Source organism: Stegodyphus dumicola, chromosome 6 (genome assembly GCF_044657685.1).
Source record: "Stegodyphus dumicola isolate Sdum_Otavi_A_Nest chromosome 6, ASM4465768v1".
In the NCBI taxonomy this organism is placed as follows: domain Eukaryota; kingdom Metazoa; phylum Arthropoda; class Arachnida; order Araneae; family Eresidae; genus Stegodyphus; species Stegodyphus dumicola.
The window spans coordinates 27,804,913-27,828,575 of record NC_140773.1 but is presented as its reverse complement, the minus strand read 5'-3'; the positions used below and the strand labels follow the sequence as shown (position 1 = coordinate 27,828,575).

The following is a 23,663-nucleotide window of genomic DNA, read 5'->3' as shown; positions in this document are numbered from 1 at the left end:
AATAAAACGAAAATTCTCCCATTAGTCATTCCAGAAAACGATGTTGATTGGCCTGAAATAGACAAAATACTCAGAGAAATATGTAAAAACGAATTTGAAGTTACAATCAAAGCCAGACAGATTTTCCTTTACAGTACCACCGAAGCCGATTATAAAGCTACAGTTGATAAATTTCAGAAAGCACAGATTAGTTTTCATACGTACCAAATTTCCTCAGCCTCTTCAATTAAAGTTATACTTAAGAATATTCCAAGGTCCTACACAGAGCAAGCAATTCAGGCAGAATTAGAACGCAGAAGCTTCCCTATAATTAAAGTAAAGCAATTAACGAAGAAAGCAGAAGACCAAATTATCCGTTTACCTATATTTTTCCTTGAACTAAAAAGAAATTCTACAGGAGAGAAAATTCATCAATTAAACAATATGTTCGGATTTAATATCACAATATAAAAATATCGGCTCAGAAAACGCCCAATTCACTGTTTCAATTGCCAGGAGTTAGGGAACTCCCAAAATAACTGCTTTAAAAGGGTCAGGTGCTGTAAGTATGGACAAAATCACAGATACCTGTAAATAATAAAAATACCTGTAAATTAAAACCAGATGAAAAACCAACTTGCATTTGCTGTCACGAAAATCACGTTTCTTTTTATCGTGGTTGTAAGGTATACAGAAAAAGATTCAATCATTTAGAGAAGATAGAAAACCACAAGAAATTTCAACTAAAGGTGACTTTTCCAAATTCACTCAAGCTTCAGGCCAAACTAAGCAAGAAATGCCTAAATAAAGTCACAGTGTCAAAGCTAAGCAGAAAACCCACAGGAAAATTTAGCAGAAATCATTAACATTTTCAAAGTTCAGAAAACCCCTTATCTCATGAAAATGTATTAATGCAATTCGTTTTCTAAATGTCATACGAAAGATAAAATATCTGCATCGTCTGCTGACAAAGCTATAAAGAATTATTTTTGTCCGAAAAATATTATGATGGCAACTTCGTTGCAAACCAAATCTATCAACATGTATTCTCTAAATTTTTCTCAATTTTTAAACATGCAGTGATTTACTTATTTCCACTCTGCTGTATTGCAAGTTGATCAGAAAGGAACTTTATTAAAAATTTTGCCAACATAAAAATTTATGAAGAAAGTTTTATTTCTTTACATATTCCCGTTATAGATATTCTCGTTATGTGCATCCGTTCAGTTTAAAAGTTTAAATAAAAAGGTTATTTAAAAATTCCTTCTAAATTTATAGTTACGTTCACAGACGGGATGTAACTGTGCTGGGATGTCTTGGTAGGTGTTAAAAATAAAATGATAATGATACCATACAACCGTGCGTTTGCAGTCGTCTGAATTCTTTTTCCCGGCAGGTCTTGTGATAAATGGTTATCAAAACGAATCTTTAGAATTCTGAATGTTTCTAATTTCTACTAAGAAAAGTAAATCTCAGAGAAAAGAAAAGAAAACCGCAGGAAGTCCTAAGAAAATAGCCGATAATACTAAGAAATTCAAAAACTTCCCTTCAAATTTTGAAGTAATAGTTAACAAACACAGAAAAGGTTTTCCTAATTTAACAGAAGCTATCTCACAAGAATATCTTAATATTCAGCTTCTGACTAACCGAAAAGATCTCTCACTAAAATTAGAAAACGAAATCACCGATAAATTAAACTGTATTGAGTCTATGAAAACATTAACCTCCCCACCAGCGATAGAAATGCGTTATTTAAGTTACCAGAAGAAATTCAACAAAATCAGTCCATTTTAGCAAGCATTCAGGACACCCCGAACTCGCAAATTCTAAAACATATGATAAAACAATAAGTCAGAAGGATTGGCAAAATCCAAAGAAAACAGCGAAAACTTCCGAGTCTATCCCACCACCAGATATTCCGCAAAATAATAGATTTGAAACTCTTAACGAAATTAACGAAGCTATGGAAGTTACAGATGAAACGAAAATAACTACAACACAGAAAGACGCAAAAAATAAAACGAAAATTCTCCCATTAGTCATTCCAGAAAACGATGTTGATTGGCCTGAAATAGACAAAATACTCAGAGAAATATGTAAAAACGAATTTGAAGTTACAATCAAAGCCAGACAGATTTTCCTTTACACTACCACCGAAGCCGATTATAAAGCTACAGTTGATAAATTTCAGAAAGCACAGATTAGTTTTCATACGTACCAAATTTCCTCAGCCTCTTCAATTAAAGTTATACTTAAGAATATTCCAAGGTCCTACACAGAGCAAGCAATTCAGGCAGAATTAGAACGCAGAAGCTTCCTTATAATTAAAGTAAAGCAATTAACGAAGAAAGAAGAAGACCAAATTATCCGTTTACCTATATTTTTCCTTGAACTAAAAAGAAATTCTGCAGGAGAGAAAATTCATCACTTAAACAATATGTTCGGTTTTAATATCACGATAAAAAAATATCAGCCCAGAAAACGCCCAATTCACTGTTTCAATTGCCAGGAGTTAGGGGACTCCCAAAATAACTGCTTTAAAAGGGTCAGGTGCTGTAAGTACGGACAAAATCACAGATCCAATACCTGTAAATTAAAACCAGATGAAAAACCAACTTGCATTTGCTGTCACAAAAATCACGTTTCTTTTTATCGTGGTTGTAAGGTATACAGAAAAAAATTCAATCATTTAGAGAAGATAGAAAAACCACAAGAAATTCCAACTAAAGGTGACTTTTCCAAATTCACTCAAGCTTCAGGCCAAACTAATCAAGAAATGCCTAAATAACGTCACAGTGACAAAGCTAAGCAGAAAACCCGCAGGAAAATTTAGCAGAAATCATTAACATTTTCAAAGATCAGGCATTTTTTTTATCTCATGAAATCAATAACCACAATAGTTCAGAGAATTAAATCAGCTAAATCAAATATGCAGAAACGTTGCCTAGCTTTTCAAGCCATTGAGATGATTTTGAACTGTGCAGATAAAGATTAATTCGCAGCTTCTCTCAAGACAAGCATAGCCGAGCGGCAGAAATCCTCAAGCTGCAGATCACATCGTGGAGCCACGTTTACTTCTCTTCTAGAGACTCTGCACTAGATGCAAAAAAGTACGCTTCATCTTACTGGATTCAACTCATCATTAAAGACATCCTACTTATAATATATTGGTAAAGGTCGCACTAGGCCGATTGCCTCTTAATTGTGTTAAGACATAGACATTCTGAATGTAACTGACATTTTTGCTTAGTAGGTTAGTTGATTATTTTCTTTTCTAAGTTTAATTACACTTGGATTATTTCAGTCTAATATGTTTTTGTATAACACCTGATGGGAATAAAAATAAGAAAAAAAGTTGTCACGCAAGAATCTCCTTAATTTCTCTAGTGATATAATATTATTTTCACAGTGGGGTTTAAGATGTTATGTTAATTACGAAGTAAAACTCTATATCTATAGAAAAACAGGATATGTTAGCTACATTCGCTCACAATATTTAACACACACTATTTACCACAGTGAGTCAAAATTACACCGGTCGATTATTTCATAAGCTTTGTTCGGTCAATTTAATTTAGTAAAGTATGAATGTGAAACGTTAGCTGAATTTTTTTTGCTGTGTCCTCGGATTCATTCCAGGAGTTAAGAAAATTTTGGTTAGATCGATGCTGAGGTTTTCTGTGCTTAAGAAAAATATGAAACAGTTTAATTCCAGAATACCTCCATGTATTTTATGATGAAAGTGAAGATTTTTGAAAACTATGTATATGTATTTACCATTCGAAAAAGAATTACATTATTAGATTTTGAAACAGAAAAAACAATTTTAATTTGTTATCTGTTTAATGTCATCTATAAACCCGCATTCATGTGAATATGTTAAGCAACTTAATGAAACCTTGAGGAAGAATATTCTATTGCTTTAAAATGCATTCATAATTTCATAATCATATTGGAATAAAAATTCCGTTTGTACCGTCCGCTTCTGACATTTACTGAGTAAAAGCAAGAAAGTAAAGTGCTTTTCATGAATTTCCAATGGATCAACTATGAAATGTATTTCATAGTTTCATTATTCTACAGGTACAGTCTCAACGCGCTAATTGTAAGCCTAAGCCAGAGTCTCATACTCTATTCTCTAACCACCAATCAACTTGACAGGACTTGAGTCTCGTGAGTATTTCAAGAGCTCCATGCCGCACAGACACTCTTCTTCGCATAACAGTGATCCAACAGTTTTCGAATAAGGCAGAAGAAAAATTCTAAATAAGTATGATTTGCATAAAGAACAAATGTAGCCAATTTCATTAAATGACTTTGAAATTTCTTCTTCTGAAGTTAGGGTATAATGTTCATGTTATTTAAAAATTTTATGTCACCTATTGGAATAAATAATTCAACAAACGGTGAATTGCAAAATTCCTTTCTTTCGTGAAATATATGCAAAAAAGAAGAAAATAGCTTATTAAATCAGGAACTATATTTTGAAATGTTAGTTTTTATTCCACTTTGCATCGCATTTCCAAATGCATCATGAATTACTCAACATTACATTATCTAATGAAATGAAAATACTAGGATAGGATTTTGAGCGAGATACTTAGCAGTAACTCAAAATTTTCTCCGTCATTGAGAATGCCGAATGATAACTGATTTGATGAATAGGGTCTTGGAAACTTATTTTGTCGTTTTTGTCCATCCGTGTAAAAACATATACGCAGACGACAGTTAGGGAAAATGAATTTCTTCCTTTTAAGATAAAAGGAAATTTTCTATGGACTGACATGGAATTGCTATTGCATGTTATTGAATGTTCATGAAAATAAGTTTTGTAAGTAGTTTACAAATAAGTTTTGTAAGTAGTAGTCTTTCTGAGTTAGATAAATTATATGTGACAGAAGCATTTAATTTAAAGTGATGTATCTTTAACTTTGTTCAGATGTTTTGAATTAGAAGAGTGGTGAGTTCAGAGTTATCTTTTAAGACACATTTTCTTCAGTCTGACTTGCTCTCACTGATCATCATTCTTGAACTGCCTTACTCTACTTTTGTAACAAATATAAAATATCCGACAATTAATGGTTTGTATTTAATGGAGCATTACTCTTCATTACATTTGAAAAAACATATTAGTACAGTTAGAATTTTTCATAAATACTTAACATTTTTCCTGCTATGATTTATAACTTTCTATTCTGCAACATTTATAAGGTTTCATTCAGGTATCCGACTGATGGAAGCTGAAGAACGCTCACTCATTTTAATAAAATTGAATGAATATGATACTTAAGACGTCTGCGTATTAGAAGCAAGGCTCTTTTTCTAGGACAATTATCTGTGAATTCATTTTCTCTAGCAGAATTTTGCCCTCCTGAATGTTACTATAATGAAATAAATGGAACTGTATGTAATAACCATACATCCTTCAACAGACATCATTTCAAAACATAATTTCTATTATACTCTTAGAACTTCATTTTATACTAAATTGCTTGTTAAACATATAAGGTATTTCTCCCGCTTTCCTAGCGTGCGTTCGTGGTGTAGTGGTTCTGCACGCTGCGCCAATATTCCAGAGTTCCGTGTTTCGCTTCCCGGCGAAGGCGTTTGCTCAAGTTTCATCTTGCCTGTTTCCAAAAATAGCTAATGTCTTTACAAACATGTTAATCTATAACTGGCAACAGTTAGCAGAAATTTTTTTTTACCAATGTATTATAAGGGAAGAAAGAAATGATTAAACGTTTAGGCAATTTTTATGCTTAGATGTTGGAAAGTTTAGTACTCTAAAGATCCGCCTCTGACAGCAATAGTAGTTGTTGAGTTAAACAAACCTTGGATGGTAGATACATATTTATAGCCCATACAGGCTGAATTCTATGCCAGACTTCATTTGTCATACTTGCTGGTGGAGCCACGTTCTCTGCATCCATTGAGCAAATGTCTTCAGTTGGTGAGATGTGGAAAAAGACTTTTCCAATGCAAGAGCAGAATAATTATGTATTGAAACAATACAGAATAACATGGATAAGATACGATCTCCTGTCCTGTTCAGAAGTGGTAAAGCTTAAGACTCCGAAGATACAGCATAACCATGGGCACGAAATGCTGAATAATGCACTATCGTTGGCCAATGTACTGTCGCTGGCCAGTATCAGATATGCTGACTAGGGAAGAACGGGATAGAAGAACCTCATGAACCCAAAAGAACCTCATGTAGTCAATCCAAATTCTGCGCTGGTATGATGGTTAAAAATGTAAGCTTCCAACTCTCATTCCCATGGCTGCTTCCATACACTGATATGGCAATCATGCTATTGTAGCCAAAACCGGAAATTATCAGAAAAGGCGACGACACGCCACTGATGTATTTTTACGCATGTTTGTAACCACCATTTTAGTGCTGGAGTACTTAATTGTGCCTAAGTAATTTCCATTTTGATGATAACACGTGACGCTGCAGATATAATAGCACTTTACATGTGCAAATCCTTAATGTTGTATAACTCAGTTTCCTGATCAAGAGAAAGTGATATAGCTTTATGAGAACTAACCTGATATGAGAAGGTGATTACGAAAAGAATTATTTTAGATCAGCGGTACTCAACCTTTTGACTAACGCGTATCATCTCAACACACGTATAAAAACTTTAGCACCACCACTACATTTCACAATGATTATTTTTTAATTTCTCAATAGAAATATTAAATATATATATATATTAAAGAACCTACAGGCTATTTGTATTAAATATACACACATAAAAATTACATTAAAAGTTCATTACCTTTTTTAATTATTAAATTTTAAGTTATAATACTTAAATTCTAAAATTTAGTACAACATTTGGTTTAGTTAAATTTCTTAATGTCTGGTCTTATTTCACTTAGTTTTAATCGTAAATTAGGAACCTCTTTTAATTTTTTTCTGTATTTATTTTTCAAATATAGCATGGAAGAAAATCATTGTTTACACAAATAGGTTGTGCAAAAAAGCAATAAAAATTTAGTAGCTTCATTTGAAATGCCTTTCAGTTCTTTTTGGTTCAGCTAATAGTTAACAAAGTGTGTTATTTTTGAAATCATCAATTAGATTTCCATCACAGGAAATTTCCATCAATTGTTCTTTTTCTTCACGAGATAAAATTTCACGTACATTTCAACAAAATGGGTTTTTAATCCAATTTTCTTTTTCATAATCCTCGGAAAAATACATATTAAAGTTTTTATCAATGAAAAACAATAATTTTAATGCCAGATGCCAATTCTTCTTTTATTTGCGCAAAGGGACAATTTGCCCAGAGGTGCTATTAATTTCGTTTTGGCATTTTGCGTGGGTTCACGATAAACGGAGTTTCACTTTTCAAATTGTTGCCACCAAATATTAGAGTTCTGCATTACATTTAAAGAAATTAAATAATGAAGAATCTGCATTAATGTATCTATGTTTCTCGCACTGTAAAAAAAGCAACGGTACCTAGACACATCAAATTTTGAATAACGTAGTCCTCCACTAGAATATGGGCATCTGGAAGCCCAAATTTGGAATTTGTTTTATCATCTGTTTCATATTTTTTAAAACTTTAACGAATTCTTCATTAACAAACTCCACGATTTCAAAAGAGCAATAGCAACACTGCACAGAAGAGAAAAAAAAATATCTACAGCGTGCGAGACTGTGTATCAGAAATTCTAAAGACATGCTCTGTTTAAACTATTTTATGATATTGCTTTTGAATTGAATTTTATGATTTGAGTGCGAAAAAATGATATTTAATAAATAAAGGTAACACACAAAATGTTAAAAAAACGCCTCTTTGGGAGTAATATAAAATCTGAAAGCTACGCTAATACATAATAAAGTTAAATAAAGAGTAGAAATGCTAATAAATCAATCAGCTCTAAAAAAATTAATGAAATAATATTTTTTTTTATAATAACTTATATTTATTTCCTGACAATTGAAAGGCGAGAGAGAGCTACTAGTTTTGCTTATTTAGTTCAAGCTGCGATTCGTCCACTTATGCCCATTAAATCAGTTGTGCGGATTCAAACCGTCTATGTTGTAAATCGAAGAAGATAAACTTTAAAACTCGAGATCTATATAATTTTAACAGTTTCCTTGCAAACTGGACTTCGCGCTAAGCATCTGCAATGTCGCTTTTAGCAAAGCAACACTGAGATCGAGATAAATATAAAATTTTCACTAATTCTTGTTTTTCATCCTGCCCTTAAAATAGCACTACTAGTTTGCACTAAACTGCTTTAATTTCATGAATAATTTAAATTAGAAACTGAAGTTGACCATTCTCTCAGGTTCCGGTGTGGCCTCACTCTTCTTTACTTCTCTCAGTTCTAGAAATGTGTCTAGCATGTTCTAGCATCATGTGTCTGATTAAATTATGTTGAGCTCCCACCAGTGTTTGATGACGTGCCTATATTTCAGACAACAAAAACACAATACTTGCAGTTTTCCTTTCATCGTTTCTCTAGAATTGAAAATGGGAGATTTTTCTACATTATGTGTTTTAACTCTGCAAAAAAAAATACAGCCTTCTTGCAATGAATTGGTTAATGATTTCCTTGAATTCTGCTGCACTTCCTGTATCTTTTTGAAAGCGTTATTTTGTTCGAAGTTTTTCTTCCAACTCCACGATTAACTTTTCCATACTTAGAAAGAATTAACAAGCCAGATATCTGTCTACATTCTGTTTCTTTTATTAAGAACTTTAAAAATTCACTTACGTTAAATTCTGAAGTTGATTCGCTTTTTCTTTTGTATTCTAGACCAGCGATTCTTCACCGGTGGTACGCGTACCGCTGCTGGTACGCAAGACAAAAGTAAATGGGACGCAAAGAAATAAAGATTTTTGAGATATTAAATTCAAAAACTAAATATCCCGACATCCTATTTAAGTTTTTTCTCTAACACTCATAAATTTATGCGATCTCAGTTTTGTTCAAGGTCAATAATCACTCATAAACTTTAGCAAAATACCTTTTTTAGTTTCATAAATATCTTGTTTAGCCACAGACATAAAATTTGTCCTTAATGATGTTGTTAAATAGAATAAAAGAAAGAAATGTTGTATTTAACAGAAAATAAATATAAGTCCCTTTATAAAGATAATAGTATCTCATTAATTCTTTTAGAGTTGATGGATTTTATTAGCGTGCCTACCTTTTTTGCCGCCACCATTTCCAGGCTCATATTGCTCAATTTTCAATTAGAATCATTTCCCTACGTCGTTTTGCTATCTCTTAACAGCAGGTATTTTGTCTTCATGTTGCTTTGTATTCTTCACTTTTCTACGCGATTTGAGAACGTCTTCGTTTCTTTTTGAAGAACTCGTAATATATTCTGTACTTAAATATTTGTAAAAAAATAATAAAACAAACCTGAATTTTCAAAATGGAAAGGATTAACAAAACACAAAAGTGATGATTCACAGGTGATGGATCCAGGACAATCTACTAGCTCTAAGAATACTGAAAAGAAAAATTCAAGATGCAAAGAGAAACACGCCGACCTGGAAAATAAAACAAGCAAATCGACAACCTTATATTCGGCGTAGATTTTGGAAAATCCGAATAGATTTCGGGGGCAAAAAGGGTAGTATTTTTGCCCTCGCAATTGTTTGGGATCTACGCCGGATACAAGGCTGTCGATTTGCTGTTTTAAAAGAAAAATTGTTTATAGAAAATGTACTGAAAGTTGTTTATCATTTGGGTTTACTTGGAATGGAAATGAAATGGACCTTGAACCTCAATGGGTTGTTTTAGGTGAACTATTATCCAATAAATGAAACCATCGTTTGTTAAAAGACAACTTGAATCAAAGCACGTCTATTTAAAGGATAAATCTGAAGAATATTTTAAGAGGAATTTATCGGAGTTCAAAAACAGCAAGCAAGTAATGAAAAGCTTTGTTACTTCAAGCGAAAAGCTTTGGAAGCTAGTTAACTACTAAGCCTAAGAATTCCCAAGACTGGGCAGACTCACACTATTGGAGAAAACCTTATATCATCAGCAGGTAAAAGATATCGTTTTAAAATTATTCAACGAAATATTGGCTAATTAATAAATTAAATGAATATTTCTTTATCAAATGACGAATAGTAAGTCGACGAATTGATGAATGGCAAATTCCATAAAAGAGACACTTATTCAAAATATAAAATACATTGAGTATTTCGCATTGCAATTAGATGAAACTAAAGGTATAGTGAACTTTGTTCAATTAATTAGTATACATACGTTTCGAAGTAGATAAACGAAGTACCGAAGAATATTTATTTGTGAATCTCTCCAGAATAGAGCAATGCAAATGAAATTTTCAAAGTAATTCAAAGTTTTATATTTGAGAGTAATATTCCTTGTAACAAGTGCATTGCCGTCTGCAGTGACGGAGCTTCGAGCTTTAACAGGAAAAACATTCCGGTGTTATAAATCGCAATAAAGAAAGTCGGACCGGCAAGCGTAATGGCAGACCGCACATTGAGTTGAAGAGTGTTAAACGAATGTCGCATACTGCGCATGCCCAGAAACAAATTTGGCGTAATTATTATGTTGGCGCGATTTGAAAAGAAGATAAATACGGTATGTGGTAGATGTACCGCCATCTGATTGTGAACACATCCGGCGTTTAAGTCTTCGTAGAGTATACGTGCAATGTAAAGTAATTACTGTGTCAAATTAGATTTTTTTCCTGTATTGCTCCAACAACTGGAAAGTTATTTATGGCTGTTGTTGATGAATGCCATTCTCTGGTCATGGAAAAGTCATCTGAAGCAATCTCGGAAATGAAGTTAAAACAGAAATGCATGACCTCTTCCTTATTCCGAAGACGTGTAGGCAAGTCGTGTCCGAAAAGGTACCAATCGTATCCAATGGCGAGATATGCCATTTCAACAGGAGTCAGTGCCTGGTGGATCAAGCCATCTGCCCAGAGTGACAAGCGCACAAGGGTTATGAACAATGGGGTGCGATCCCATTCGCAGACGCAGTGCACAAGAAAACCACAATTATTACCAGAGGTAATAATTACTCTCAGTTGAAGTAAAAGGTATACTTTTGTTAACATAACGATATCCCATTCCTTATAATCTGTGAAATCTGTAGCTGGAGGGCGACGGGTGTCACGATCCTGGAGCCCCAGTGATCTATCCTCTTTTCCGTCTCCTCTCTTAACTGGAACTTTTTCCCTTCCCTTCTCCCTTGTGGTTTCTCTCTACGGAGTTTGGGGCTCGTCACGAGAAACTGGAACAACACTTGCGTCCAATTTTCAAATGGCGAGAAAACTGCCCACGTGTTTGCCGTGCGAAGTAATGTGAAGCAGTGTTTACATTCAAAATGTAAAATATAATACTTATGAAATTCTGCACATTCCTTTGGAACTGTACAAATTTTCGTTCAGAAAAAGACTGAAATTTAGGCTATATTAGTTGAAAATTTATTCATTATGCTTTTAAGCAATAAAAACAATTCAGGATTTACCATACGTTCCATTCGTACATACATAAAGAAACACTGAGGAATATAACAAGTGCTTGCAAATAACACTGAAGAACTTTTACAATTCTTTAATGCTAGTTATTAAATTCTTTGAAATGAGAAAATAAAAGCGCGAATATACGCTAACAAACTAAGCGAGATACTCCAGTTCTCGAACACACTCGACAGCCATGGAAATCACGAATAAGCTAACGTAGGGTTGCTTAGTCGCGTATATTTCTCCCCGCGCCAAAGGTACACCATCAAGCATGCGCAGTAAGCGAAATTCGCTTAACACTGTTCAACTCAATGTGCGGTCTGCCATTACGCGACCGGGAACTAAAATCACTCAAATTGCATTCATTATGAAGCTTAGTAGCCAAAATAGTTAAAAAATAAGCCTTTGCACAATCGAATATTACTTAAATAATAATAACATTAAATTAATAATTCAGAATTAAATAAAATTAAGAAAAATAATTGACTTGATTTTGTTCTTAACACATAATGATTCATTGTAATTATCAACACAACAGTTTTAAATCACCGTTTTGATGAGAAATTCAAATTTTCCCCTATGGTTCAAAATTTGAATTAAAAAATGGTTCAAAAATCTGTAGTTAAAAACGTTCACTTCGTGAGCTGTGGTTTGCCTTTTTAGTTCATACGGCGGATATTTCTGGAAAATTAAATGAATTAAATTTAGGATTACAAGGGCAAAGTGTTAATTTGTTTAGCATTAGAGATAAAACAAATGCAAGGATAAACAAAACCCGAGCTAATAATCAAAGAACTGGATAATAATATTTTAAGATTTTTACCGCTTTCAGAAAGTTTTCTAACTGAAATAATTTGAAAGTAAAAGAATAATTAACATCCGACATTAAAAATTATCGTTTTTCATTGATGAATAATTTCAACATGTATTTTACGGAGGATTATGAAAAGAAAATAGGATTAGAAATTCATTTTGTTCAAATGTATCTGAAATTTTAGCTCGCGAAGAAAAAGAGAAATTTATAGAAATTTTCTATAATCGAACTCTAACTCAAGATTCGAAAAATAAGATACTTGTTAAATTTTGGCTGAAGAAAAAAAGAATTGTAGGCATTTAAAATATAGCTATTAAATTGTTATTGCCTTCCTGCACAACTTTGCACAATGTATTTGTGTGAACAAGGATTTTCTTTTATGTTATATTTGAAAAGTAAATACACAACAAAAGTAAAAGTGGATCTTAAATTAAGGTTAAAACTAAGTGAAATAAGGCCAGAATAAGGAAATTGATCTTTCTTATACAGGCTCAAATTTCGGACTAAATGTTAGAATTAAAGTAATATTATAACTTAAATTTTAATAATTAAAATGGTAACCAATTTCTAATCTAATATTTTTGATGTATGCATATTTAATACAAATAGCCAATAAGGTTGTGGAGATGGCAAAATATATTTTTTAAAAAATATTTCTATTGAGAAAACTAATCATTGTAATATGTAGTGGTGGTACTAAAGTTTTTGAGTTTTTGTTTGGATGGTATGCGTTAGTAAAAATGTTGAGAATCGCTGTTCCAAACTAATTTTTAATGTTAATTTTTGAAAAATTAAAAGACATAATATATTTCAGTACTGTGGTAACCTTTAAAATTTGTAAACTGTATTTGATCCTCGTCATGCAATTTTCTTAATCCTTTTGTGTTATTGGAATTCATTATTGGCTCGATAGCTAGCAGCCTAGCAGCTTATATAAGAATTACATAATAATATTATGATAAGATCTGTTCGACCAAACCACTTTTTAAGCAAGACTATGGAACAGTCATAGTTCCCATTATATAAGAAAAATGGAGAAACCGCAGTAAGAGACAAACAAGATTTCAAGTAGTTGAGGTTTTCAACTTTTGCCAGTGTTTCGGTGTTACGTACTGTTACTTCAAAGCTGCTCCAAAAGTCTAGTCTCGTACCATATGTTCCCATAAAATTTTGATATTTCTAACTTCGGCAGTGACACAGTACTTCTAATAAATCTGTCAGAAATTACGTTCTGTGAAGTCTTAAGACTCCGGTCATTACTAGACTACCAACTTTATATTTCTTTCTACTCTGCGTGCCCACCAGCGGCCGAGCGGTAAGTCGCTGAACACTGGTAGTTCGGTCCGAGGTTTGAATCGCGCGAACGGGCTGGCTGCATGGGTGTTTTCTCCAAGTGTAACGTGTATACGAGCAAGTTTCCCTTAAAACGTCCTCCACGAAGGCATCTCTTCCTTAAGGCAGATAGCCCTCGAGTGCTTTGCCGTAATCTAGTAAACCAAACCAAACCTTCTACTCTGCCTAGCCGTTTGGTGACTTCTTTTGATAATTTTGGCTCTAAATAACATTCTGTTGTAGCTCATTTAAATCTGAATGATTCTGAATTCCGCTATCTAAAACATTTAGTGAATTCACCTTTCCTTTTAACTCGTTAGAGAGATCACATAATTCTTATACGTTTATTCTATTACGAAATGTATCCGTAAATGACTCGCTTGAAGTCGCTTCTGTCTTCGAAATTAACTTAGCTGTTAACTGCCTAACAATTGCTCTTTTCTGCTTTTCTCGTTACACAATGAAATGTTTTTCCTCGATTTTGTCATTTTTCGTACAGAAATTACACTGTCCATTCAAACAAATTTCAGAAATAATATTGTTCACACTGCAGCTAATTCCAATCCAACTACTTACTACTTGTAAAGGAAATAAGTGTAAGGTGGGGTGAGTCGGCTACTCACTCACTTTCCAATTTTCATTGCTACTGCTTCCCCAGTCGCAGAGATCAGGTCTGCGATACCAAACTTTCTGTAATGATGAATTTTATATTATCTGACTCCAGTATATGACTCATGAGTAAAAAACTATTTCTTTTATACAGGATGAACAGACTGCTCCTTCTCTCCAAGCATCACCTACTTGGCGATGAAAATAAATGCGGCACTATAAAGAATATTTCAGTCACTTAGACATCCCGGGGCAGATAAAACACATAGCACAAAATCATTACACAACATTTGTCTTCACGATGCGCGTTGCGCATGCTCGCTACTGGCAACCCGTCAAAGATACTTCCATAATTTAGAAGAATTTTTAAAATAACAAAGGTTGAAAATGTTTTTATAAGAAATAAGCAATAATATTTGCATGATTAATAGAACAATACGTTATTCTGAGATTAAGCAGAAATCTATTAGAAACGTTTAAAAATATTAAATCGTAAATTAAAACTTCCGACGTACAACACAAATATAAACTGAGTTCAAACGATAATAATGAGAAATTTCAATCTGCACTTTAAACACTTGAAATTCATTGCGAACTAATTGTATTTTACACATTCAAGTAAAATGCAGTGAACTCTCTCATAGTGATCGTTTTTCATATTCGACCACATCTGAAAGTAACAAGCATTTCATAAAATATTACCATTTCTATTAGTCACTTCACTAAACTGATCCCCTCCACACAACAACAAAGTACAGTAAGACCCCGTTTAACGCTGTTTCGTTTAGCGCTGGTTCGGTTTAGCGCTCTTTTATTTCAACCCGGGGATTCCACGAAATCGCTCGCAGCATACGGGGATTCCCCGAAATATTATGCAGCAATAGGTTTCAAATACATATCCGAAAGAGTGTACTTGTATTTCTTGTTTGGTGCGGTATTGTACAGACATATTTTGAAGGGGTAAATCTGGAAGATGTCGAAGAAATAATTCAAGAAGCAGCGGCTAGTCTTTCTAATGATGAGCTCAAGGAATTAACTGAACAAGAAGAAAACAAAAATGTTGACAGCAGTGATTCAGAAGAAGAGCAAAAAGAACTTTCGATGGCGTTTGTAAAAAGGAGTTTGTCTACATAACTGAAATAATGGATCAATTCATTGAAAATGATCCGAATTTTGACAGGAGCTCAAAAGTAAGGCGTGGTGTTAGAGATGCTCTATCCGTTTGTGAAGAACTTTTAAGAGAACAACGCAAAAGAAAAAGGCAAACAACATTAGATGCTTTTGTCACAAAAAGGCAGAACACTGAAAACGCGGAAGGCTAACTAAATATGACTGACTGAGAATTTTATTTGTTTTTTTTTTTTAAGAATATTCGTTCTGTTATTTATATTTTGTTTTTATTTTTGCAAGAAATAATAATGTGGTATTAATTTGGGCTTTAAGAAATAAATGTTTGGTTTTATTTTTATTAAAAAACATAGTTTTTAAATTTAATACTTAACCAATTTCCTAGCCATCTTCCCCTAACCCCAATATTTACATGTAAAGATAGCCTCGTTTAGCGCTGTTTCGCATTACGCTCTACTTTGATGGAACGTATCCCCCGCGTTAAGCGGGGTCTTACTGTACTCTGAAACCATGAAAGGCCGTTTTAGAGAGGTTTCGCTTTACTCAAAATTATACTGCAGTCGAAAAAATATGTTTCATTCTGATATGAATTCTAAGTGTGTTTACGCAATGAAATGCATATAAAAATATGCATTTCATTGCATATTTTTATATGCGTTCAAAACGTGATTTTAATTGCCACATGAATTAAAATAACGTTTTGAAGACAGCATTACATTTTGAAATTTTTTTTAATCCACTGCACCTCATTTCAATTTCCTAATTATAGTTCATGATGCTGCATATTTTCTAGGCTATATTCTCTTATAAAAGGAAGGTTTGAAGGCAGACATTCATACCGATTAAGTTCGGACATTTAAGAAATGGAATTCTTGAGACGCAGTCTAGTTTTCATCGCAGTACTAGCGATGGCTACTTTAAGTATCATTCAGGCTGCTCCTGAACCTTGCATAGCTGGTCGTAAGTGATAAAAGAAGAACGATGAAAATTAATTCTGGTAAGTCTTAGGTAAATATGAAAATCTTATATGAACCTTTAGGTATTCTTATTTATTAAACATTATAAGCTGCCATGCGTTATTTGATAAAAAGCAAAGCGTAAAACAGAGATTTGAGCGGGACTTTTAAAAATAATTGAAACCTTTTAAAACTTACAGGAGCTGTTCACAAATACAGCTGCAATAATTGTGCTCTGAAATTAATTCGATAAAACCATAAGAAATATTAAACAGGTGAATAGCTTCCATATTTCATTCGAAGAAAAACAGAGGAACCTTGAGCATTAAAGCGGCATTTGACAAAATATCTTTCTTAATTTTATTGAGTTTTATATGTATGGTAGTTGTTTTTGGTCCAATAATTTACATTCTTTGAAATGTTTTGTTTCGAAGTTTATTTTATGTATTTAGAAAAAAATATTTAACGCTATTAATATATGTAGCGGAAAAAGTCTAGAGTTATTAATTGTCTACATTTTAAGGATCCATTTTTTTATTCCATCTGCTTTGTACTTGATTTTCTTATTTTTGTATCAACGAGCACTGCTTAAAGAAGAGGATTAAACAGAGCCAATGAAATAGAAATTTATGTGATTTAGTAAGATTTTTCTCGCGGAATATTATCTCTAGTGTTTCTTACGTTGTTTGTCAGTGAATGAGATTGCTTAATAGAAGTCAGTGAATGAGAAGACTTAAATATTTTGCACAGTTTTGCTGCTACATTTTCCTACATTGTCAGACGAGCTGTAACAGCAATATTTTAGATGGAGAGTTTTAATGAATTAAGATTAGAATTTAGTTTATTAGCGGTTTTCAGTTTTTGAATATTGAAGCGAAGAGTAATAACTTAATTAACTGTACATAATATATTTTATTAATTTTATATTTTATTTATAAATATTTCAAAATTTTCTTCTTTTGATATGTTACTTTTCATACACCTTTGCGAGTAAAGCCTATTAGAGGGGCGGCGGCCAAATAAAAATAACTGGTCTTTCAGCCCGGTTTTCGAACTCGGTGAACAGCCGGCTGAATGAGAGTTTGGTATGGGTTGTTTCATGTATAATATATATGTCTTTCACATAGTCCTTCAAGAAGTACTCCTTTTTTAGGCTTTATAGCCCTCGCGTGCTTTGCGATTATCCAAAAATTGCAATCATTCACCATAAGTGTGATACTAGCTGAAGCCAAATAACACTAGCTGTTACGCCTTAAATCGGTCCAAATTACTTAGATTAGCTTGTTGCATGGGATTTTTGATTTCTGATTCATGCTCACCTTAAATATGAAATAATGTTTTCTGAAAATATTTAGTACATTTCTCAGAAACGTTTCAGAAGAAATAAATTTTAGGCAATTTTTTTGAATTCGTCTAAAATAACGTGAAACAAATTTCTGTAACAGATATGCACGTCTTAAATTATACTTAGAATAAAAATCTTTATTCTTCAATCAATTAAAGGTAAGCGAAAAAGAGCATATACTGTTGCGAAAAAGCTGAATTAAAAAATCGTTCTTATAATTTAAGTAAAAAGGGAAGAGAACAAGGAAGTATTTCTTTTCTAATATCTGCTTCATGTATTTCTTAATATCTGCTTAGCTAGAATAATTTATTACATACATTCTTTGTCTGCATCGATATTGTCATTAAATATTCTTGTCATCGAAATTTAGACAAGTTTCTTATTTCCAATGGCGACTGTTATTTATATAACTCATAATTCTTTTTAAAATTACACTTCTAAGTTGTTCAATTTCCACAGACACTTCAAAATGAGCTTATACGTTCAGAACAAGCTATATAAAGAGAGCCTCCGCTCGTAGTAGTGAGTGAGTGAGCGCCATCAAGGAAGACTACTGACCTGGCCTTAGCCTCGCACACTGTGTTTTCTTCCTGGTAGAAACCATCTACTCTCTGCTCCACGCCGCTCCGGGAACGCAGGCGAAGAGACGGCTAAGAGCCTCATAAAGTCTACATATAAGCTTGGATATTGTTTTTCGGGGAAAGAGTATTCTGTTAGGAACTACTTAAAATTAAGCAATGAAGCAATCAAAAGACTGCTAAGAATCGCTGTTAGAATAGACAGAAACTTGTGTTAGATAAAGTAAAGAAAGGAGGACTCTGCCTGAAAACGTAACTGCCGTGGATGTTCTGTATTTGCTAAATGCCTATATGCGGATGCTTATCCTGACACAATTGTCATACATTGATTTGGCTTTTGTAAAGTGGTTGGTCCTTCATGAAGGAAAGACGTAATCTATTAAATTTTTGCACATAGTAAACTAAAAAAAAAAAAAAAAAAAAAAAAAAAAAAATTACCCCCCTCCCCCCGAAAAAAAATAATCCTAGCGCCCAAACGTAATTTAACGCAGATTACTTTCCATGTGCTTGACTCTTATGAAAAAACTTTTAAAGATTGTGTTATCACTAAGATAACAAATTCCTGCATAATTTAGTTCTTTGCACAAACTTAAACTGGAGTTGTTTTACAAATTGAACCATGCATCTACATTTTCTTTCGTAGTACTTGCAGACAGAATGATACATCCATAAGTACAAAACTGAATATTAAAGTGAAAAACTAACATGATACTGAGTACAGAAATACAGAAAGCTGATCCCTAATACCTGCATACATAACACTTAAAATGCATACGTAATACATGAAAGCTAAAACTTATGAACATAATTCATAATACTGATTATTAAATAGCCAAGTACGAATTAACCTTCATAGTACATACACAGAAGTAATAAATACAGACTTGAGTACGTTAAAGTGAACAGGCAGTCAGTAAAATTGATATCTGATACCAAACACTTGAATACATAGTGCTGATACAAAGAATACCTTACCTAAAGTAATTCCATAGTTACTTTTATCACCTTAGAGCATGCACATAATTTAATAAAAAACATAATTAAGCACTTAATGCTGATCACTAGGGAGAAATTCAAACATACAGCTGATCACATAAATACAGATATCTCTTCCCTAATATTTACATAAAATGTTGAACATTTATTAAATCAAATGTTCAACTTTCTATGTGATTTTATGTAATCCCGGCTCGATAGGATTGTAAATTGGTATCTTCACGGTTACTGTTTCCTCCATAGAAGTGGCTGTAGGTAAGAACACGGAAGTCTTGGAACGAAGCGCCTGAAGCTTTATGCGTGTAGACCGGTCGCGAATTTATGGTGAGTGGGTTAGGGATTGGTAAATGTTCTTAGAAGACATGACTCCCTATTGCTAAAGCACAACTTTATTAACACACCAATTCATTAACCCAACTATACATTAACGCAACTATTCATTAAAACAGAAAACTTGTACACAAATATTCGAACATCCTTACACTCTAGCTAAGGGCAGGATGCGCTGTCAGTTATTACAAAAACAACATGGCGCCAACTGTCGGAGCACGCAATCGAACATAAGACTAACACAAATTCATCAGAATATTTCTCATTTTAATCCGTCACTTTCGCAATGAAGGACACATCACATTTATCAAGTAACAAGTATATTATACTCTTATTTAAAACTTTAATCCACTCATGACAATTTCAATTTTAGCATACAAAGCAGAAATTTCACCTTTATCGGAAGAATGCTTTTCTAGTTTCCATTTCAGAATATTACATGTTTTTGTAAACAATGCACGTAAAGGAGGACTTTTTTTAAAAAATTTATCCATGTTTTATAGTCACGCAGTTTTAATACACTATGACTAACTATAACTGAAAACTAAGCAATAAGAAATTTATTTCGATATCTTAAGAACACTCAAAATGTTAAATTCAATAACATTCTTTCACAAAATTTAAAGTACACATTTTATACAATAACATAAAATTTCTAATATATCTTTAAGTTAAAAATTTCTTAAAGTTAAGTCCTATTCAACTTAAATATTAGCATACTTTCATTAAACATGTCAGGACTTGTATGTCTTTTTATTTGCTTAGGAAACATGATGTATCCTGAATAGGAACAGGGAGCTTACTCAAGCTATGTTCACGCTTGCAGCTAAAGAAGATTCTATTTAAATTTTGAAACAATGCATAAATTTGCATAAATTAACTGATTCTTGCTGCTGTAATACCTTTGACATTTGTTCTTCGACGTGTTATTTTTTTATAATCTTTATTAAGGTTACTAAAACTTTTAAAGGCTAATGTGATAATAGCTGCTTTTGCTAAATATTTTTAAAAACAATCTTAATATATGTATATAAACAAGCTTAATACATGTTGCATTAAGCTTGTATTTTACTTACAAGTACAAGCTAGTACTCGTATTTTTCTTCTGTTTTTGTATTTAACTGTCACAATGTGAATGCATATAAATTAATAGGTAAAAGCTACTAATCTTGCATTTTGAAATTTTTACGTTTTAAGCATTATTTATATAGACATATTTTTTTTTTTACTTTCAGGCTCTGAAAAATGGAATGATATCCGAATATGTTCTCCTATATATGCAAAAAATCTTATAAACAGAAAAGAAATGATGGAAACGTTTGAATTGTTTTCAAATGTCATGCTAACCAAAGTTTTAAAACATTTTCCCGTTATCTGAGTGTATCTAAAATATCATAATAAAATTTGTAAATTTATCTAAAATATGTTTGGAGATAGTCACTAAATATTATTTTTTTACTTTATTACGTTTTATATCACTTCTGTGCATAATTATTTACTATGAATAGCTTTATATATATAAAAGTTTTGTCAGTTCAGAGCTGCTGATTAATATTGCAATAAGATTTTTTTTAGACACGCCAGAGGACGCTGATACCAGTGAAACTCACATTTAACTAAAAATTGTTAGTACTTATGAAGGAGCTTGGAAACACAATCTTCGAGCTTCTCATCTTAATTTGACTTCTAAAAGTTAATTTATTAATGCAATAGCATAATTTATAGGAGCTATTTACATAAATCTCCCATAAAAAGTATGTGTTGTTATGAATATAAAATTTTTTCTGATACATAGTTAAAAAGTTCTACTAAAATTAATACTTAGGTATATTATATCAAAAATAAATTTTCTTATTGCAGATTAGAGTAATAATTAAGTCTCGACCCAAATGAAAAATTTCAGTACAATAATAAACTTTGATTAAAATGGGCAGGTACTCACAAAGCGAATCAGCGTAACTATTTGCTCATGGCTGAGGGATGTTTAACTACAACTGGACCCAATATACCCGTTCCTTGTATAAGGTAACTGACCTATTAGAAATAAATATATATATATATATAAAATCATCATTTAGTAGTATTTATTGTTTATAACAATAAAATTCTTTATAGTACGTATTTGTAATAAAAAACAAATATATAAAATAAGATAGAGAGAAAGAGTGAAAATCGACCAGTAGCATTCGTTCTGTAGGAGGAGATTAAAAACAACTGAAATGCGTTGAATGTTTTTTAACAGCGAATGGATTCAGCAAGATAACTTAGCTGAATAGGTAGCCTAGACGAACACCGGTCGTTTAGAGGCGGGTCTAACGCAATTCGTTATAGCGGAGGAGTTTCTCAAAGTGTCATTTACAGACTATGGAATGAGGTTTAGAAAACAGTGAATCGAGAGAAAAGTGAAAGACCTGTTGCCGAAAAAGCTCGCACTAAATTCGTTCCGTCAACTTGAATTTTTAGAAATTTGCAAAATTGTCAGACACTAAGACCACGTTAGCACCTTAGCTTCTGCTCCATTGCTGTCGAAGAATATTAGGAACCTTATTTTTCTTCTTTGTAACAAGTCCCATAATTTCTGAGTGAGGCATCATAAACTCCACTGCATTATCCATAGCAAGAACAAATAAAATTATAATTAAATTAAATTACAATTATAATTATAATTAAATTAAATTACAATTAAAATTTGACGATTTACAGCGAAACAGCAACCAGTCAATTTTTTTATATAGTCAAATATTTAGTCAAATATTTTGCATTTTAGTGTTGACTTTTACCAAATCTCTCCGAGCCCTTACGTGTCCTTTTTTACGTCATGGACTACAGTCGAAGCTCACTGTAATGAACCCGGCTTACACGAACCTGCGGAACAGTTTTGGTTTCATTGGGTTTTTTATGCGCATAATGTTATTTTATAATATTAAAGCGAACCTCGAAGAAAATGAAAATTGGAAATAACGAACTGTATTTTATATCTCGATTGAAAACTTCTGCAAGTTTTAACGTAAAAATTACGAACCGTTAAAATCCTTCATGTTTAGGATATTATGATAAGCATTCCATTCTTACAGGAAAACACATTTGTCATTTTTTATTTTCCCTTTCCCTACATTTTGATATGCTCTGAACAAAAGCACTAGGAGACAAGTGTGACACAAAACTCTAGGGGAATAAGAATACAATAAACATATCTTAATACATCATGCTGCGTACGTGACTGTTAAACCAAAGATTGTGAATGGCTTCTTTGATTTAATTAAAATATTTTGACTAAGCTGCCAGACAGAACTGTATTGAAGGTTGATACAGCGATTGTTATTCAGGGAAGAGAAAATATTGAATCTTATCAGTTGCGGCTTTACATTTAATTTTTTTTTTAGGAATGGAAATTTTGATTCTTCTCTTTTTTTTAATGTAAACGTTCTGCAAGTTCTATCACTCGAACAGGGATTTGCCTACCAACGGCCGAGCGTTAATTTCGTTTAACACTGGTAGTTCGGTCCGAGGTTCGAATCCCGCAAACGGGCTGGCTGCATGGGCGTTTTCGTGGTTTCCCCCACGTGTAACGTGTATACGAGCCAGTTTCCCTTAGAATGTCCTCTGCGAAGGCGTACCTCTCTATATGCAGATAGCCCTAGTGTCCTTTATCATAATTAAATAAACCAAACCAAACCAAACCAAATTGAATAGGGATTTTGCTCTATTTAGGTCTGTTGCAAAATATAAGATATTCTTCATAAAAGCTGTTGAGTCTTTGATGAGTTATATGCAGCTTAGGAAAATGAATGTCTTCTCACTAGACATTGGCTAAGATACTTAGATGACGAATATATCTTTCGTTTTCATCACTTCCGGAAGAGCTAAACGGTCGCATATTCCTCCATCAAATATTTTGTACACACTTTCTGGGTCAAAAGTTCGTCTACATGGTTAGCTGCAAAGTAAATCTTCTATACAGAAGATAAGATGAACATTTGTAGAAAAATACAAAATGGATGCAGGGAAACTAATACTTGATATAAATACAGTTTATCCAAAACTGCAAAAAATAGGGACTATAATTGCTCATGGAAAAAATTTTGGATACGAACAAAAGCTAAAAAGC

The 23,663-nt window shown here is 32.7% G+C and overlaps 2 long non-coding RNA genes across 2 annotated transcripts in view; one reads left to right on the top strand and one right to left on the bottom strand.

Moving 5' to 3' along the window:
* The window catches only part of LOC146996686 (uncharacterized), a 72,577-nt gene extending 50,977 nt beyond the window's left edge, over window positions 1-21,600 (bottom strand). Inside the window, exon 1 of the long non-coding RNA XR_015041578.1 lies at window positions 21,498-21,600. This is a non-coding gene — a long non-coding RNA (uncharacterized LOC146996686). The remainder of the gene's footprint in view (window positions 1-21,497) is intronic.
* On the top strand, window positions 16,177-20,977 carry LOC118188093 (uncharacterized). Its single transcript, XR_004758055.2, has 2 exons — window positions 16,177-16,347; window positions 20,791-20,977. It is a non-coding gene; the product is annotated as an uncharacterized LOC118188093 (long non-coding RNA).
* Window positions 21,601-23,663: the final 2,063 nt, after the last annotated feature.